We start from the raw sequence: 10,772 nt of genomic DNA, 5'->3' as shown, positions 1-10,772 counted from the left end.
TCTAAAAGTTGTTTTAGAAATAATTTCTGAAATAATATTTTTTCTATTACAACTACCAGTGTGTTGATTTAAATATATGTTTCCAAGGATCTTATTTTCCTCTCAACCACAGTTTTGCACTGTTGAGAATGACAGTGTTCATTTCCATGGTCATTGTTTTTCTGACTTCCATTGATTTTCTGCTTTCAATATAATTTCTGGAGAAAGATGACTGTATCTTTAACTATGTTTACACATTTCTGAAATAAAGCTTATCTTCCCCTAACAGCATTCTTTCACTCCCCTTTGTTTATATTTCAAATGATTAATTACCGAGTTCTTTCAGATTTACTCTGGGAAACACCTAGGCGTGTCTTTGACTCCAAAATGCAGTGACTTAATAATAAATCATTTTTAGCTTGTAGATCTATGAGTTGGCTATGACTGCTGGGCTCTCGTTTCTCCTCTCCCATGTGTTTTTCCTTTCTAGGACCTAGGCTAAAGAAATAATTATTACTGGGGACATGCTATTCTCATTTTAGAAGGCAAAAAAACAAAACAAAACAAAAAAACAATAGGACAAGGGAAAACACACAATTACATTTAAAGCTTCTGCTTGAACATGACATAATTCAAGTCTAATTATGTTTCACTGGTCAAGGTCTGTCACATGACCAAGCACAAAGACAGATATAGAAGTATTACCTATCTAGAGAGAGATACTTTGCTTCTTATGGCAAAGAGTATAGATGTATAATTCTTTTACAGGGAAGGGACTGAATTTTAGGGAACAATATTGAAATCCCCCCCCCTTTTTTTTTTTTGCAGTTTTATACCTTTATTTGACAATCAGCGATTAGTTCTCATCTACATTAACTGTCTGTAGATTTTTGAAAGTGGTGACAGGTACATAGGTAACCAGTGTGTAGAGTTTGTTTGGTGAATCTTCATCCTCCTTATGTTTTCTGGACAACCGCACACAGATACGGTATGGAATGTTCCTTATTCCTTTGGCCCAGACAGCTTTGCCTGGTGTCAATGCGCACATCTGGAGTTCCCATCTTCTTCATGGCAAATTTCCGGATCTCTTTGAGTGCCCGAGGGGCACGCTTCTTGAAATCCACTCAATGGATGCGCTTGTGAATGTTGATGGTGTATTCTTTGGTCACTACCTTGTTGATGGCAAAACGGCCGTTCTTCTCGCCACCCTTCTTCGCGGGAGCCATTCTGCCTGGCCCTGGTGGGAAAGGAAGAGCACGAGGTATTGTGGAGAGGGAAAGCAGCGTCACAAGTACCTCCCCCATGTTTTTTGTTTGTTAGCTTTGGCTCCACGAGGTTTACAGACAAATTCAAGCTTCTTAATGCAAAATGTAAGATCTTGAAAAAATCTGTTCCCTAACACTCCCATAGTCTCCTACATGGCCCTGTATTCTTGTTTTTCAAGAAGCATGGTATCCTAGAAGTCAAGTGAAGAAAGAGTATTAAAGGACAAATACGTTGAGCCAAATGCTGCTAATAAGTCAAGTGTGATGAGATTGGTTAAATTGTCTTTGATTTAGGGATATACATGTGACTGGAACTCTGAAGAAAACCATTTCGCTAGAATAACAAGGGAAAAATCTTTAGAGGAGTTTAGCTATTTTAGAGACGAAAGAAGATTTATATTGGATACAAGGTAATAAGAGGATGGTGTGGTAATTTGAAGCATATGTGGGGTCTGGAGAAATTTTTTTGTTTATTTATTTTTTTAAATATGTGAGAAATTAAGCCATGACTATATGCTGCTTTGAATAATTTAGTGAAGAGAAGTACATTAATGATGCATAACATATGCAAGAGTCTTGTTGATGCAATGTTCCTGAGTAAGCAAAAGGAGTGAAAACCAGGGTACAATGGAAATATTGGCCTTAGCTAGTAACTGATGTATATTGTTCTAGGCAGACCTAAAATAATAGGATGAAGGGCATAGTATATGGACTCAGAGGTGAGTTGGTAAGTGGATGTGATTGTAGGAAGTTATGAAAAGTTTCTCCGGTTTTAGTTTTGTTAATGAATAAGCAAAGGGTTAATTATTTGAGTATAAGGATCATGGAAGAAGCATTTTGGGTTTGAGAACAGAGGAGAGCATATGAAATGGCTATATGGTAGAGACTGTATGGATAGAGATATATGACAAAGCCTATAGGCTGTCATAGGAACATCCTGCTTGCTCACAGGGACATCCCTGTATAGATCTGTTTACAAGTATGTAGATAATGTATCACATCAGAAGTGTAATTATTATAAACAAAGAAAGAAACACACTAGCAAGCAGATTTCCAGCTTTGGTGCTTCATGAAGGTTTAGAAATAAGCCTGCTATAAGCACAGATGGTGTGTTTTTGTTTTTGTTTTTGTTTCTTTAAATTAGATGCTCTTGAGTAGCATCAGTCCTTCCCATCAGCCATGAAATCTACCACCTTACTATAATCCAGTTACAGACTTTTTAAAGATTTTTTTGTGTGGGGGTGAGGATGGCGTTTGGCCTGGTGATCAGACCTTCCATCAACCAGACCCTCCCTACACTTTGGCCCATCTACTCAGAGGAGGAATAGAAGAGATGTCAGTAGATAATCTGTATAAATTGGAGTAGCTGGCTTCCTACTTCAGGGAAAATTTGATTGCAACTATTAGGCTTCTAAAATAAAGCAATTCTGTATGTTGCTGATGGGGAATAGATTTTAGGAGAAAAAAATCATTGGCTGAGGTTAAATATCTGGCCATTAAACAGTTTTCAATCACCATGTCTGTGCTAGAAGATGAATTATCTCACAACATGGAAAGGGCAGAGTAGAGTTTGTCATTAAATAAAAAGTGGTGTCACTCTGAAGAGCTGCCAAACTCCTTACTCTCATCTGATAGACACTTGGAGTAAATGATCCCAAGAGAAGGATTAGAAGAAACAAATGGGACAGACAATAAAATGTCACAGAAAAATCCATGCTTACTCCTTGACTGCTTCCTTTACAACATAGAGCATACATGGACTGCTCTGAATATCTGATGATATAGATTCCATGATTTGCTTTCTGTTTTCAATTACTGCATAGTAGATAGATCTGGATGCTAGTTTAAATACATAAAAATACATACACTCCTTCTATATGTTTCAAAACTTGTAGATAAGTATAATCCAATCTTATAAAATTGTCACTGCTGTCATTCTGTACGTGCCATATATGAAAATGTTATTAGTAAATTGAATAAAGTGAAATAGGATCACTCAAAGTAAATTCAGGGCCTTAAACCAGAAGCCCCACCCCACCCACCACGTACCTCCCCACCCTTACCCACAAAGGGATAATAATAGCTTGGGATTTGACTATGTGTGATATGAATGTAAAGTGTTGGGCAATATTAGTCAATCCATTATTAAACATGATGTAGTTAAATTGGCTACAGGATGTTCTAGAGTAAAATGAGAAGAGCTGATAGTTGGTAATATTAAAAGTTCAAACTTGGGTGCCTGGGTGGCTCAGTCGTTAAGCGTCTGCCTTCGGCTCAGGTCATGATCCCAGGATACTGGGATCGAGCCCCGCATTGGGCTCCCTGCTTCGTGGGAAGCCTGCTTCTCCCTCTCCCACTCCCCTTGCTTGTGTTCCTGCTCTTGCTATCTCTCTCTGTCCAATAAATAAAATCTTTAAAAAAAAAAAGTTCAAACTTATATTAAGTCACTGCTTCTCTGATGTCACCTGGCTGTCCCAGCAGGTAAGATTCACATCTGCTTTCCCCATGCCCTGACTTCCCTCTCATTACACTATAGTTTACTACAGGAATCAGGGTTTCCTTGACAGCAGAACTGGACCTTGTACTTGGAAAAACAAGGAGATCCTGGGGCATTTCAAGGCTAATGGGAAGCAATGATGCTCTCAAAAATTTCTGCTGTATTAAAATGGACAGTGCCCAGTTAATAAAAGGGGACTTCCATTCTTATGAGTGGCAAAGTAGAAACACATTAAGAATGAAAAGCAAAGATTTCATCCACCAGAAGCAAGATAAATCTTTTAAGTAACTTTAAGACCACAGTGATACTGAAAAGGAGAAGTCAAAATGATGTATAGCTGACATAATTAGAATGTATAAGTTCTTGATACAGTAGAGAAAGAAGTGTATAAAAGTCCTGTACTATAAGTTTGGTCAATACACAAAAGAGTAATGCAACTTTTTATTGCCCCAACAGATTTCAAACCTAAAATTATTTTTGAAGGTTTAGAAGCTATGCAGTATTTTTTTCTATACTTTTTTTATATGTATGTTTGTGTAATCTGTGAGGAATAGTATTTAAAATATGTCTGCATTTTATGCTTAACCTTATATTCAATCAAATATCACTTATCACATCATCTTAACACTGTAAATGCCGATGGAGGCAAATTCACTTTACCCTGTGCATAGAAACCCATAAATTGTCCTTGATCATCCATCCAAAAAGATAATGGGAAAATATGTCAGCATATAACAGGGATCAATGGCACATTTTCTAAATCATTCTATTTTTTTATCAAATTAACTTCTTGCTAATTTTTTAAATTCATTTCGCAAATAGAAGCAACCCATTCCAGGCTTACTCTGCTGCCTGAAATCTAATTGGTAGCTGATAAAGTATCTCCTTGTTTACTAGTAAGCATATGCATTGTTAAGTTTGGACTACCCTCTGGCTAGTAATCATTTTAAATGACAGTCTTCCACTTTGAAACTATTAATCTGACCCAAGTAAAGAAACTGTTAGTAATTAGCATCAAGGTCAATAGATCTGTTTGTTATTTTTTTTTATAGTTTATCAATTTTACTTTATTTTTTAAGATTTTTAATTATTTTTTAAATTTTTTAAATTTTTAAAATTTTATTATGTTCTGTTAATCACCATACATTACATCATTAGTTTTTGATGTAGTGTTCCATGATTCATTGCTTGCATATAACACCCAGTGCTCCATTCAATACGTGTCCTCCTTAATACCCATCACCAGGCTAACTTATCCCCCCACCCCCTTCCCCTCTAGAACCCTCAGTTTGTTTCTCAGAGTCCATAATCTCTCATGGTTCGTCTCCCCCTCCGATTTCCCCCCCTTCATTTTTCCCTTCCTGCTATCTTCTTCTTCTTTTTTTTTTTTTAACATATAATGTATTATTTGTTTCAGAGGTACAGGTCTATGATTCAATAGTCTTACATCTGTTTGTTATTTATCTGCTTATCAGCCTCAAAACACTTTAGCATTCTTGGGCTGACTGGGACTCACTAAAATCAACAAAGCAAATAGCAAAAAGTTATCATAGGTCATTGACCCTATCCTAAAGCATACTAACTGGTATGTCTTATTCTGAAAAAAGATATTTTGGTGGTAATTTTTTTATTTTTTTAATTTTGGTCAGTAGTAAAAGTGAGAACTTGTTTAAAAGAGAAGTGTTGGTTGGGGAGCCTGGGTGGTTCAGTCGGTTTAGCGTCTGATTCTTGGCTTCTGCTCAGGTCATGATCTCATGGGTGGTGGGGCTGAGTCCTGCCTCATGTTCCACACTCCATAGAGAGTCTACTTGAGGAGTCTCTCCCTCTGACCCTCCCCCAATTTGTGCGTGTGCACGCATGCTCTAAAATTAATAAATCTTTAAAAAAGAGAGAGAGAGAGAAGCATTGGGATTATGTGTTTTTTTTCTTTTTTTTTAAAGATTTTATTTATTTGTTTGAGAGAGACAGAGAGCATGAGGGAGTGAGGGACAGAGGGAGAAGCAGACTCCATGCTGAGCAAGGAGCCCCATGTGGGCTCAATGCGGGGATGGATCCCAGGACTCTGGGATCATGACCTAAGCTGAGGGCAGACTTAATCCACTGAGCACCCAGCTGCCCTGGGATTATGTTTATTTTCATCAACCCATGAGAATAAATTCAAAGCTTCAGGGTCTATAGGGAATGAGGATGAATAAAGGATTTTATCCCATATTTTAGGAGCTAAGCAATGAGAAATGTCTAATTCTATTGTGGAATTTTTTTAAATTAATATACAGTGTTATATTATTTTCAAGTATACAATGTAGTGACTCAACAATCTATACATTATTCCGTGCTCATTATGGTAAGTGCACTCTTTAAACCCCTTCACCTGTTCCATCCATCCCCTTACCCACCTCCCCTCTGGTAACTATCACTTGGTTCTCTATAGTTAAGAGTCTGTTTTCTTGGTTTCTCCTTCTCTTTCTCTCACTCTTTTTTCCCCTTTGCTCATCTGTTTTGTTTCTTAAATTCCACATATGACTGAAATCATATGATATTTGTCTTTCTCTGACTGACTTATTTCACTTAACATTATACTCTGTAGCTGAATGTTGTAGAATTTTTTTAACTAGATTTAACATTAACATTTAACAATCACCTTTTCCCTTAACATTTCCTCATATGTCAAAAGGGGTTAGTAGATTGGGCGCCTGGGTGGCTCAGTTGGTTGAGCGACTGCCTTCGGCTCAGGTCATGATCCTGGAGTCCCTGGATCAAGTCCCGCTTCGGGCTCCCTGCTCGGCAGGGAGTCTGCTTCTCCCTCTGACCCTCCTCCCTCTCATGCTCTCTGTCTCTCATTCTCTCTCTCAAATAAATAAATAAAATCTTTAAAAAAAAAAAAGGGGGTTAGTAGATCTAAATTCTAACCACATACTGTTTTGTTTGTTTAAACCACAGTGCCACCTACTAAGCAGTCTTTAGACACATTAGTTTTTATTTTTAATTGCTCATCTCATATAACTACAGTTTATAGCATTAAGCTTAATTTCCATGCCAAAGGACACACACACATATATATATATGTATGTATATTTATTTTAGTATGGGCACTTCATATAGGTTGAAGCTTTGGGCTGTTATCAAATGTACTTGTGAGTTCATTTTTACATGAAATTGAAAAATTTAGAAAAAAACATTTCTCTCTGTGATTATACACAAAGCATGCTTGCCTTCAGATTATTTGTATATACTAGTAGACAGGCAAAGGGGGAAGTGATTGACGATGCTGCCAAATTCTCTCTGAGCCTACAGGATATAGATGATACCTTTAAAATTGGCAAAAACCTAATTAATCTTGCATGAGATGTAAACCTTTTGTCCTTAACCCGATAACAGTATGGAACAGTAGGAAACCCACAATTTTCATGATAAGGCGGCCCAAGCGTGAAGGATGTGTATAAAAATATTCAAACAACAATAAAATTACTTTTTTCTCTGCCATAAAAAAGAACAGAAATCATACCCTGTCATTCTCTAAGGTATTTTCAACATACTACACAGCAGGCTTTTTAAATACCGTAGTTGATCATAAAAATCACAGATCAAGTTAAGAAGCATTGTATGCGTTTGTCTTTTTAAGTTGTTTCTTTTATCAACTTGACACATAAAGCCTATGGTGCTTAAATTGATGTTTACTTGAACTGCTGCTGAGCAATCCTTCTTCCACCCTCTAGGGAATCAGCAACATCTTTTAAGGCTTCTTGAGAAACCAATGTGACTTCTTCAGTTTAAATCTTGACCCTTGGCTCTAGCCATGCTATCAGTAAAGAAAAAAAAAAAAATGAATGGTGAAATCATGACTCTCATACAAATAGTTAATAGACACAAGTTAAAGATTTTGCTTAATCAATAATTAATGAGGAAAACATTAAGATGTTACAGCTGATTTCAAGGAGGATTCAAATAACCACACTTATGTAAGTAACTCAGTAATGCTGAGCTGAATTCATAAATAGAAGCAAAAGTGGTCAATATCCACACGGAATAATCAATTACTTTCCACTGGACAGAATTTATTTTCATATCTGTGGGCAAAATTTTTTGCAATATTATCAGGTTTTTAACAATTTACAGATGTGCAAAATGTCTCAGAGTAAATAAAAGACAAAAATGGCTACCCGGTGATCTTTTATGCCCATTTCAAAGTTGTTCACAAATTTCCCCGACTCTATGAAATTGCAGAGGAAATACTTGGGGGGGAAAACAAAACAAAACAAAACAAAAACAAAAAACAAACAAAAAAAAACAAAAACTCACGATGCTATGACTAACAAAAGGGATGATTAGGTAAAAATTATGTTTCCAAGCAAATGACTTAATTGTTAAATATATTTTCACAGAACAAATATATGAATTAAAGGGTGAATTTCAGAGATGGCTGATATAATTTGTAGTTGCTGCAAACTCTGTAAATAATTCTGGACAGAGGCTATTCGCCAAAATTTGATGTCATTGTTTGAATTTGGTTACAGTTTCTACTGAAAATTTTTCCATTAAATAGTTTATAGATAGTGAATTGACAAAAACATACTGAGGGATTAATATCTTAAATGTTTTCTGAAAGTATTCAGTAAACTTCTAAATCAACTAGAGAACCTGAAAGAAATCGTGTTAGGAATTTGCGAATTTAGGGGAAATAGCTAAATTCCTTTTATATTATTTCCCTTTATACTGGTATGTGTAAGCCTGTGTGCCTATTATAGACATTGGGGTGAAACTCCTCAGCCATTCTTGCCTCTTGTCTTGTTCTTACACACACACACACACTATGCTAGTAAGATTAACGGTCACTGATTGGTATATTTTTATTAATACCTGGTCAGGTGGCCCAACTTATTTTATAAAGTCACTCATATTATTTTAACCATATTTTCTGTCTTCTCATTTCTTCTCCTTGATCCACTTTTCACCCTTCTTCATTTGGCCTTATGCCCTAAGACACTGAGCTGGTTTACAGCTAGAGACCTGGTTTCTGTGCCCTCTGGCTTCCATTTCAGTCCTCAGTGGGATACCACAGTAAGGGATTCAAGGAAGGGAAAAAGTGAGATCAGAGAGTTACCTCTCTGGTTCTTTTCCTGAGAAGTACCTCAGAATTACTGAGTTCCTGGACCAAAGGTTACTGCTTCTCTAAGGGCAAACTTCTCTACAAGTCTCTCCTTTGTGTTCTGGTAACTGCTTCTTCCCTTCATGACTTCTGGGTCTCAGGGTGGTAACAGTCCTTTCCCATTACTAGGCCAAGGTTATTATGTATTCCATATAGTTCCTTTATATCCATTCACACTGTTGCAAATACATGGTTTTTTTTTAAGATTTATTTATTTATTATTTATTTGAGAGAGCAAGAATGAGAGAGAGAGAGAATACATGAGGGGGGAGGGTCAGAGGGAGAAGCAGACTCCTTGCTGAGCAGGAAGCCTGATGTGGGACTCGATCCCGGCACTCCAGGATCATGACTTGAGCCAAAGGCAGTTGCTTAACCAACTGAGCCACCCAGGCGCCCCATGTTTTATTGCTAAAGTCTCTTGAAGTAACTTTAAGTGACCCATGTTTTCTGTTGGGATCTTGACTGCAATAATGCCTAAATGTACTGTTATCTCCTGAAACATGTGGCTAACCAGCAGGGTAGAAATTCCCAAGATTTTAATCTAGGCTCATGAGAAAGCAGAGGTGCTCTCAAACCTTCAGTCTTGACTCGTGGTCAGCAAACAGTATCTGTTAAGAACTAGAGAACAAATATTTTAGGCTTTGTGGATCATGCTAATAATGGTCATAGAAAAATAAGGAAACATGGGCATGACCCAGTGGTTAGACCCTAAAAATCCAAGCTAAATTTACAAAAGTGTCACATTTGTGGGTGTCATGAATGCCATTACTAGCAAAGCAACATTTGGTTTTAGTTTATGTGTTGCTATTTTTCTGTTTTTAGAATGTGTTATTCTTTTAGCTGTTGGACTTTGGAAACTGAATTTACATTAGCCATACATTTTTAATATTTTGTGTTTCTTTTTTCAGCTTTGTCCCTCATAATGCAGTTTAAGGCAAAGCCATTGTTGAGAATACTAATATAAAAAGTAAAATTTGTCAGAAACCAAATTTTGCATTGAGGATTACATTAAATTGGGGTTCTACTCATGCAGCATCCTATTCTGCAATGTAATATTCACAATTCACAACCAGTTATACAAGGACCCATGATCTTAACAAGTAAGTTCACTGACTACTGATATTAATTATTTATTTTCCAATTTCTGAAGTATCAGTGCTTTTTTTTTTTTTGGTATAATTTCATTTATATGTAATGTCTAAAATAGTAAACTGCAATTCAGATTCTTTCTCTTTTTAATTCTTTTTCCTCAGTTTTCACAAGTGCTATTTGTTTCTGCATGCAAAGAGTCTCAGAGTCTGTTTCCCAGGTTACCTGAATGTCTCATTAATTTACTTTTCCAAGATAAGTAAATATAATCAATATTCATAATTTATACAGCAGAATAGTTTATTATATTTTTCTATTACTTCCAGAGGTAAGATGATAATAACATGAAGTATAAGCACTTCATGCTGCATGATAGCAAGGCTATAATGAGATAACAAATATTGTTAGTGCATAAAAAATTGATAGTACTCTACAGCTTGGTCAAAAATAGGTAAAGTTAGAAAAAAATAAAGGAAAAGAACAGGAAAGAAGGAAGTACTTAATAGAATGCAAAGGAAGATGAGAGAGAGGGAATAAGGGGAAAAAGGAAAGTAGGAAGGTAAAGAGGACGGAAAGAAGGAGAACTTAAAGGGAAGGTAAGAGACAAGATGGGTAAATGAAAAATATTCAAAGGGTTTGTTTAGTTCCGTGGTTTTTCTTGTTTATTTCATTTTTCTCAGATCAAAACTTTTCTCTATTTACTAATTATGCACCAGCAGAAAGACAGTAGGTCATGTTTATAGGTATCTAAATAACTCGTTAAAGAAAGAATGCAAAAGTAAGAATGCCTTGTTAG

The 10,772-nt window shown here is 36.2% G+C and overlaps 1 pseudogene; it reads right to left on the bottom strand.

Annotated features, from left to right (window-relative positions):
• Positions 1 to 809: 809 nt before the first annotated feature.
• LOC102725548 (large ribosomal subunit protein eL31 pseudogene) lies at positions 810 to 1,235 on the bottom strand (annotated as a pseudogene).
• Between the last annotated feature and the right edge of the window lie 9,537 nt (positions 1,236 to 10,772).

The sequence above is a fragment of the Leptonychotes weddellii genome, chromosome 2 (assembly GCF_054177405.1).
Source record: "Leptonychotes weddellii isolate Sample4059 chromosome 2, ASM5417740v2, whole genome shotgun sequence".
In the NCBI taxonomy this organism is placed as follows: domain Eukaryota; kingdom Metazoa; phylum Chordata; class Mammalia; order Carnivora; family Phocidae; genus Leptonychotes; species Leptonychotes weddellii.
The sequence above is the reverse complement of the archived record's forward strand: the minus strand, read 5'-3'. Positions and strand labels throughout refer to the sequence as shown.